The sequence below is a fragment of the Patiria miniata genome, unplaced genomic scaffold (genome assembly GCF_015706575.1).
Source record: "Patiria miniata isolate m_02_andy unplaced genomic scaffold, ASM1570657v1 HiC_scaffold_9, whole genome shotgun sequence".
Taxonomy (NCBI): Eukaryota; Metazoa; Echinodermata; class Asteroidea; order Valvatida; family Asterinidae; genus Patiria; species Patiria miniata.
In genome coordinates, this window is record NW_024037076.1 from 23,233,084 (window position 1) to 23,243,124 (window position 10,041).

Genomic DNA, 10,041 nt, shown 5'->3' on the forward strand with positions numbered 1-10,041 from the left:
TTTTTCTTGAAAATAACAAAATGTAAGGGGTTAGCCTTGCATTTTTATCAAAATTGGGCAAAATTTGATTTTTTCTTGAAAATCACAAAATGTAAGGGGTAAGCCTTGCATTTTTATCAAAATTGGAAAAAATTTGTCTTTTTCTGGAAAATCACAAATGTAAGGGGTTAGCCTTGCATTTTTATCAAAATTGGGCAAAATTTGATTTTTTTCTTGAAAATCACAAATGTAAGGGGTTAGCCTTGCATTTTTATCAAAATTGGGCAAAATTTGTCTTTTTCTGGAAAATCACAAAATGTAAGGGGTTAGCCTTGCATTTTGATCAAAATGGGGCAAAATTTGTCTTTTTCTGGAAAATCACAAATGTAAGGGGTTAGCCTTGCATTTTGATCAAAATTGGGCAAAATTTGATTTTTCTGGAAAATCACAAAATGTATGGGGTTAGCCTTGCATTTTGATCAAAATTGGGCAAAATTTGACTTTTTCTGGAAAATCACCAAATGTAAGGGGTTAGCCTTGCATTTTGATCAAAATTGGGCAAAATTTGTCTTTTTCTGGAAAATCACAAATGTAAGGGGTTAGCCTTGCATTTTGATCAAAATTGGGCAAAATTTGACTTTTTCTGGAAAATAACAAAATGTAAGGGGTTAGCCTTGCATTTTGATCAAAATTGGGCAAAATTTGTCTTTTTCTTGAAAATCACAAATGTAAGGGGTTAGCCTTGCATTTTGATCAAAATTGGGCAAAATTTGACTTTTTCTTGAAAATCACAAATGTAAGGGGTTAGCCTTGCATTTTGATCAAAATTGGGCAAAATTTGTCTTATTCTGGAAAATCACAAATGTAAGGGGTTAGCCTTGCATTTTGATCAAAATTGGGCAAAATTTGACTTTTTCTGGAAAATCACAAATGTAAGGGGTTAGCCTTGCATTTTGATCAAAATTGGGCAAAATTTGTCTTTTTCTGGAAAATCACAAATGTAAGGGGTTAGCCTTGCATTTTGATCAAAATTGGGCAAAATTTGACTTTTTCTGGAAAATCACAAATGTAAGGGGTTAGCCTTGCATTTTTATCAAAATTGGGCAAAATTTGTCTTTTTCTGGAAAATCACAAATGTAAGGGGTTAGCCTTGCATTTTGATCAAAATTGGGCAAAATTTGACTTTTTCTGGAAAATCACAAATGTAAGGGGTTAGCCTTGCATTTTGATCAAAATTGGGCAAAATTTGTCTTTTTCTGGAAAATCACAAATGTAAGGGGTTAGCCTTGCATTTTGATCAAAATTGGGCAAAATTTGACTTTTTCTGGAAAATCACAAATGTAAGGGGTTAGCCTTGCATTTTTATCAAAATTGGGCAAAATTTGTCTTTTTCTGGAAAATCACAAATGTAAGGGGTTAGCCTTGCATTTTGATCAAAATTGGGCAAAATTTGACTTTTTCTGGAAAATCACAAATGTAAGGGGTTAGCCTTGCATTTTTATCAAAATTGGGCAAAATTTGTCTTTTTCTGGAAAATCACAAATGTAAGGGGTTAGCCTTGCATTTTGATCAAAATTGGGCAAAATTTGACTTTTTCTGGAAAATCACAAATGTAAGGGGTTAGCCTTGCATTTTTATCAAAATTGGGCAAAATTTGTCTTTTTCTGGAAAATCACAAATGTAAGGGGTTAGCCTTGCATTTTGATCAAAATTGGGAAAATTTGTCTTTTTCTGGAAAATCACAAATGTAAGGGGTTAGCCTTGCATTTTGATCAAAATTGGGCAAAATTTGTCTTTTTCTGGAAAATCACAAATGTAAGGGGTTAGCCTTGCATTTTTATCAAAATTGGGCAAAATTTGACCTTCTTTAGAAATCACAAAATGTAAGGGGTTAGCCTTGCATTTTGATCAAAATTGGGCAAAATTTGACTTTTTCTGGAAAATCACAAATGTAAGGGGTTAGCCTTGCATTTTTATCAAAATTGGGCAAAATTTGACTTTTTCTGGAAAATCACAAATGTAAGGGGTTAGCCTTGCATTTTGATCAAAATTGGGCAAAATTTGACTTTTTCTTGAAAATCACAAATGTAAGGGGTTAGCCTTGCATTTTTATCAAAATTGGGCAAAATTTGTCTTTTTCTTGAAAATCACAAATGTAAGGGGTTAGCCTTGCATTTTTATCAAAATTGGGCAAAATTTGACCTTCTTTAGAAATCACAAAATGTAAGGGGTTAGCCTTGCATTTTGATCAAAATTGGGCAAAATTTGACTTTTTCTGGAAAATCACAAATGTAAGGGGTTAGCCTTGCATTTTTATCAAAATTGGGCAAAATTTGTCTTTTTCTGGAAAATCACAAATGTAAGGGGTTAGCCTTGCATTTTGATCAAAATTGGGAAAATTTGTCTTTTTCTGGAAAATCACAAATGTAAGGGGTTAGCCTTGCATTTTTATCAAAATTGGGCAAAATTTGACTTTTTCTGGAAAATAACAACATGTAAGGGGTGAGCCTTGCATTTTGATCAAAATTGGGCAAAATTTGACTTTTTCTTGAAAATCACAAATGTAAGGGGTTAGCCTTGCATTTTGATCAAAATTGGGCAAAATTTGACTTTTTCTGGAAAATAACAACATGTAAGGGGTTAGCCTTGAATTTTGATCAAAATTGGGCAAAATTTGACTTTTTCTTGAAAATCACAAATGTAAGGGGTTAGCCTTGCATTTTTATCAAAATTGGGCAAAATTTGACTTTTTCTTGAAAATCACAAATGTAAGGGGTTAGCCTTGCATTTTTATCAAAATTGGGCAAAATTTGACTTTTTCTGGAAAATAACAAAATGTAAGGGGTTAGCCTTGCATTTTGATCAAAATTGGGCAAAATTTGTCTTTTTCTGGAAAATCACAAATGTAAGGGGTTAGCCTTGCATTTTGATCAAAATTGGGAAAATTTGTCTTTTTCTGGAAAATCACAAATGTAAGGGGTTAGCCTTGCATTTTTATCAAAATTGGGCAAAATTTGACTTTTTCTGGAAAATAACAACATGTAAGGGGTTAGCCTTGCATTTTGATCAAAATTGGGCAAAATTTGACTTTTTCTTGAAAATCACAAATGTAAGGGGTTAGCCTTGCATTTTTATCAAAATTGGGCAAAATTTGTCTTTTTCTTGAAAATCACAAATGTAAGGGGTTAGCCTTGCATTTTTATCAAAATTGGGCAAAATTTGATTTTTTCTTGAAAATCACAAAATGTAAGGGGTTAGCCTTGCATTTTTATCAAAATTGGACAAAATTTGTCTTTTTCTGGAAAATCACAAATGTAAGGGGTTAGCCTTGCATTTTGATCAAAATTGGGCAAAATTTGACTTTTTCTGGAAAATCACAAATGTAAGGGGTTAGCCTTGCATTTTTATCAAAATTGGGCAAAATTTGACCTTCTTTAGAAATCACAAAATGTAAGGGGTTAGCCTTGCATTTTGATCAAAATTGGGCAAAATTTGACTTTTTCTGGAAAATCACAAATGTAAGGGGTTAGCCTTGCATTTTTATCAAAATTGGGCAAAATTTGTCTTTTTCTGGAAAATCACAAATGTAAGGGGTTAGCCTTGCATTTTGATCAAAATTGGGAAAATTTGTCTTTTTCTGGAAAATCACAAATGTAAGGGGTTAGCCTTGCATTTTGATCAAAATTGGGCAAAATTTGTCTTTTTCTTGAAAATCACAAATGTAAGGGGTTAGCCTTGCATTTTGATCAAAATTGGGCAAAAGTTTGACTTTTTCTGGAAAATCACAAATGTAAGGGGTTAGCCTTGCATTTTTATCAAAATTGGGCAAAATTTGTCTTTTTCTGGAAAATCACAAATGTAAGGGGTTAGCCTTGCATTTTGATCAAAATTGGGCAAAATTTGACTTTTTCTGGAAAATCACAAATGTAAGGGGTTAGCCTTGCATTTTCATCAAAATCAGGCAAAATTTGACTTTTTCTGGAAAATCACAAATGTAAGGGGTTATAATTTGATCAAAATTAGCCTTGTGTGATTAAAAGTTCAAAAACATTTTCATGAAAATTGATTTTAATAGATTTTGAAAAATATGCAGGGCTATAGCCTTGTGTTATTATATAGTTCCAAGTATTGTCATGATTTAAAAAGCTTTTGAAAAATATGAAAGGCTATAGCCTTGTCATAAATTTGTCAAAACATCGTGATTGTAATAGATTTCGAAAAAAATATACAAGGCTTTAGCCTTGTGATATTAGTTATTCAAAAATGTTCCGACGTTAATGATTTTAAGAGAAATTGAAAATATACAAGGCTGTAGCCTTGTGATATTAGTTATTCAAAAATGTTTTGACGTTAATGATTTTAAGAGAAATCGAAAATATACAAGGCTGTAGCCTTGGGTTAGAAATGCAAATGTGGTTCAAAAATATTTACAAAATTTTACTCGATTATGAAAAACGTGTAAGGGTATAGCCTTGTGTTATTATTTATAAGTCAAAAAAAGTTTCATAAACGCAATCAGTAAAGATTTTGTTTTTAATATTTTCCCCAAACCATAAAACAAAATTATTTCGTTAAGTTGTGGTAAAATAACATTAAATCAACAATTTAAAATTGGTCCATAGTGACAGACATGTGGAAATTTGGGATAGTTTTGTTGTGAAAATGTTGCTCCAAAATCATAAAAATATAGTAAAGCTAAAGCCTTGTGTTTTCATTTATTCTTGGCCAAAAAAAGAAATTCTGTACAAACAAAACATTTATGGGCCAGTGTTAAAAATGTCTGAAAATTTCAATTTGGGACAAAACGCTTTTTTTGCAGTTTGGATTATAATTCACTTCCTTCATATTGAAATATTTTGTTAAGGGAGCCATGAACAAATATGAGCATAATTATTTTTTAAAATAGGTGACATTCTTAAATCTGGGGGAACAATAAAGCTATAAGCATTGTACTGTGATTTTAATGTTTCTACTTCAAATACATGTACCTTTTAAAAAACAACTGATAAACATGTAAAACAAGGCAACTTTTTTTTTTCTTAATATTTCATGAAAAATACCTTGGATAAAAAAAAACACCTGAAGATCATATAAAAATACAAAACAAACAAAGCTAAAAAATAGCATAAAAAATAAGAAAATAATGGGGGAAAAAATAGCCTAATTTGGATGTTTTCAGTTCCCCGCTTGACTGCATGGGTTTTTATCGGCATTAGTTTTCTCTGGGGTTTTCTTCCATATTGTAGTTTTGATATTGATTTTTCTGTCCTTATTATCTACCATTTTACACTGAATCCTGAGGGAGAACAGTGCACAGAACCGATAACAAAATGGTTATAGATTTGGCCAAAATGAAAACAAGTTGATAATTTATTGCCTTGTAGTTGATGTGATTGAACATGCACAGTGAAGGTTACAAAACAAGGCAAAGGGTTTATTTTTATATTTCATGAAAATACATCCTCTTCAAATACTTGGCAAAATTTGCAAATGTTACACAGAGATAACCTTGTTTTTTTTTCGCAGAAACTATTTTGTGAATAACAACAATGAAGGAACAACTGCAAAAATCTTGTCAAAATCATGAAGATTCAGTCATGTTCTTACCATCATCAAATAAAACAAGACACGTTCTGATAAACATGTACACCAAAATGCGTGGTGATGAAATTTAATCTCAGAAAAGTGCAAGTAAGGTGAGGATCAACTTGTTGACGAATTGACTGGGTCCCTACAATAGCAGCTAGCTATCGGCCATGAAAACTCAGTCTGAAAGATTCTTCCCTGTAAATCTCGAGCGACACCCCAATTAGACCCACCCTAATTCTTGTGGCAATTTTGCCCCTACAGGACAACGCCCCCCTTCTTACATTTTACACCATCCATCAAACAGGAGTCCCTTAAGCAAGGCTTGAGAGGGTCTCATAACACTGCATCCTTCACACTGAGGCTTAAGAACGTCTTACACGTCTTCTTAAGCCTCTGATGTCTAGCCACGACTCCTTCAATCCCCAACCAGCCAGATTGACACAGAATTGAGCGCCAGGGACCCCCTCTCCCCCATCAGCAACAGTTTTAAAATCAACTGGAGTCCCCACAAACCCCTCAGCATAGCCCCTGGTTGAATAATCCCGTGCCCGTCATGAACACTGGACTACTTTCCATCAACGAGACTCGATTTCTTGCAGTCGTCTTTTCTTTTTGACGGGTTTGCTTGGGGCTGATTGGACAAGTTGAGTGCAAACCGCTATTAATCTCTGTCTTATAACCTCAGGATGACCTAGATTGGAAAAAGAAAAAGGGGCAAAAATCTCCAGGAAAGGACATCCAGAGGTCTTTTTGTACTCTTTGCAGAACATTTGTTACAAATCAGTACAATGGAGTACTACGAACTACGTGCAGTAAACACATCTCTTCAGACTGCTATGGCACAATAAATTGAAGCTTCTTTTGAAAAAAATGTGTACTTCTATCATCTTTTGAGAAGATGAAATGCTCCCCACTGGAAAACCATCTTTAAAGATGACAAACATCTCAATTTACAGCAATTTCTTTCACAGAGGTGCACTTAAAGTGTAACTGATGTTTTTAAAAGGACGATTCCAAACGTGTTTTTTTTAAACAGATTTGAAGACAAATACATGTACTGTACATGTAATGCAATTACAAAGTACACGTAGAATATAATTTTCTACCTAAAGACACCTCAATCCATCGCAAAATCCCAAATAAACCTGTAGACAGGAAAAGGATAATGGAGAAATTATTTTCACGGCCAAAAAAAAAGAAAAGAGGTCGGATATTTTTGGGAAATACATAACTTTGGTAAGTGTTGAATTGCTGATACACATACTGGTGTTAGTGGGGTTTCATTTACAGTGCTCTGAACAGTACAGTAATTGTGTTATTCATAAGATGGAATTGACGTCAGGGGTGATGTAAATTCAATATTAAGTTTTGCCCTTCACAAACATATTAACACTGTACATGTTTACACTAAGTATAGTGTTTATACGTCAGTGAAGGGCAAATCTTAATACTGAAATTAATTTTGTCGTTACTCAAAAGTTGTTTGTGACTTTACAAATAAAGGTAAGCAGTCACTATTTCACAAGATACATCTTCCGTTATCTTAAAATTTGGTGGCTGGAACCCTTTAGCACAAGTTACATTGTACTACCCTGTATTTACTACTTCAAGGTACATATGGGGCGGTATAAGGAGTAACAAGCAGGCTGCTTTGGGGCAATACAGGAGGTAATGGATTATCCAACATTCCATCTGTGCATTATACAAACTACCATCACAAGAACACTGGACAGAGAAATGGTAAAACAGGGCACTCAAAAACACGCAACAGGTTTTGGAGTAACTCCAAGGAATATGAAGTCCACTTTCCTCCAGATTTCTTAAGAGCAGAAGTTCATGTCTCCAGTGGTTTGGGATTAAAACAAGACGACTATTCCACAGGATCTTCCTTTGATGGTGTCTGAAAAATGGGTCACTTGTCTCAGAGGCAGCTCATTTTCCTTCTGTTTTATCCACGACTTGTTCTCGGACAGGATGACATTTTCTATCCTCGTCCAAAACCTGAATTCCACCTGCAGCAGAAAATCAGGGACTTGCACCAAAGAGACAAGGAAGAGGTATTTTGGGGTCTTGACTTGGAAGGAAAAAAAAGTGTCTTGAAGAGCTGCAATCAAGTCCAGGAATGCTGGGGGCAGGAAATGCACTAAAACTCAACCCCCAACGACTGTCAGAATGAGCACAGAGGGGCAGGCAGGATGTTGCTGTATTTCTCCGCAAGAAATGTAGCAAAGATGTCCTTTTCTTCTTTGTTCCCTGGTCAATTAAATCCATTTAGGACATCACTCCAACTCTAGTGAACCAATATCTTGCTTCTTCCCCACTGATTAAAGGGGGCCCTTGGAGATAAGCTAGTTTGGTGGATCTAGGGGCTAAACAGCTAACTTATTGGTGAGAAATAAAGCTTTTAGTGGTCCCATTTCTTCAGGTTTTGCATATTCATGACACAAAAGGTTTTCCCCATCAATTAGGAGGGTCAAGCGACGATAGAACCATGCCATTGGCCAGTACTTACTGGCCAGCAGTACACTGAGGACCTACCGGCCACCGGCCAAAGCGGGGGACCGGTTTATCGGTCACCGGTGTCAAGTGACGAACCCTTCAAGCTGTGAGTGACAATCTGTCTGTGTGTGTAATGGACGACAGATACCAACTAATAATTCATCATTCACGATTGGCAGATTTTTTTTCTCTTTTACCCATGGAATAGTTTTGAAGACATGTCAAGATTGATGGCATTGCTCAAAGGAATTACAGAATCTGCCAAAGAAATTGTGGGTTTAGAGAAAACAAGTGTGTCAAGTCATACACTGACTTGGGGGCATTTTCTGATATAACTAGAAAACAAAGTTACTACACAAAGAAAACTTTGTGGTTAAATAGCAAAAGAAGTACCCCACATGCTAAATGTCATGTGATGTTCAGTACATGACTGGGTTTTGGCATTTTTTTAATGGGGTGGGGGATGTGGGGAGTCCCCCACACACTCATCATTTGGAGAAAACAAAAATGAGCTTTCTATTGTAAATAAAAATGCATCAAGAAAGTGAGGCCTCCTGCAAATTAGACCCGTTTTTGGTGGTTCTGCTGAAAGACAGAAAAAGCAGCTCAAAGCAAGGTTGGATACAATTATAATCAACAGTAAGCTCGTCTATGAACTCAATATACAAGCAAGTACCCTCCAGACAATGGACAACAAACATAACTACTACAGGAACCTTAATCTTGCCAAATCTTCCTAGTCTTTGCCACTGACCTGCATTGTGTCCCTAGCACTGGAGCTCCAGTGAGTGGTGAAATAGCGCCATCTACTGGTTTATGCTTCGAGTCAATAGACCTTATGCGTTAAGATGGGGTCAGAGGGCAATGGTTGTGTATTCATTGTTACTAGGTTATAGAACAAAAACAAACTCTCAGACACATGCAATGCATAGCTTTAAAAACAAATATTGTAAATCCCTGGATGCCGCAGATTCTCAAATGCAAATGGATGAAGTGGCTGTGAACCAGTGAAATGCAAGTGCCCTCCACTCACTGTATGTTGCTAGGACACAAAGCGCCCTCATTGTTCACTCACACAGCCACTAACAAACTGTAGCTAAACTGAATCTGCTCTTGCCCAGAAGTGCTTAAATGAAAATCACAAATTTTACGACTTTGTAAGGATGAACAATTGTTAGACTTTGACTTTAACTTCACACATATCTGATTTTTATTACATGTAACCACACTGCATTAACAGGACAATGCACTATTATCACTTCACACAATTTATACCATTTTAAAGGGAATGTACAACATTTGCTTTTGCTGCAATTTTCAGAAATAAATGGATTTGGAGGATTAGTATGTTATAGCAAATATTGTTCAACTGACTTGTTTCACATTTTGGGCTTGGTTATGCTGGAAAAACCAAGAAAACCAACCATTTTCTTGTAGTCTGGTTTCCCGACCCCACTTAAGATGAAACGGAGAAACGTAAAGACTTTGGGGAATTGTAAGGTCAAAGAATCACTCTAACAGGTTTGTACCCTTCAAAGGTGTGTAATCTATTGCAAAGAAAATGCGGAATAACTAAATATGAAAAATAGGAACAGTTTTTGAAAAAGCCAGTGTTTTCCAACGCTGGTCGGCCGACCAGCGTTGGATAAATACAGTTTTTCTTGAAAATGTCAGCACACCAGGAGCCACGATTTTACAGGATGCTTTAGACTGTCAGTCCCTAACAATTCAGTAAGGTATTTTGTGATAATTTGATCATTTTGTTTTTTGATGTTTGCAAATGTTGTATCTTCCCTTTAAGGCATGGCTGCAACAGCAGTAAACCATACACAAGCAATAAGAGAAAGTTTGCGATTCCAAAAGGACACTTCTTACAACCCAGCAATTGGGCCCATGCAGTAAGCCAGAACATGACTTCTCATGTGCAGTGGTCAACTGCATGCACATACGGAGTAATTCTTTGGTCAATGTTGG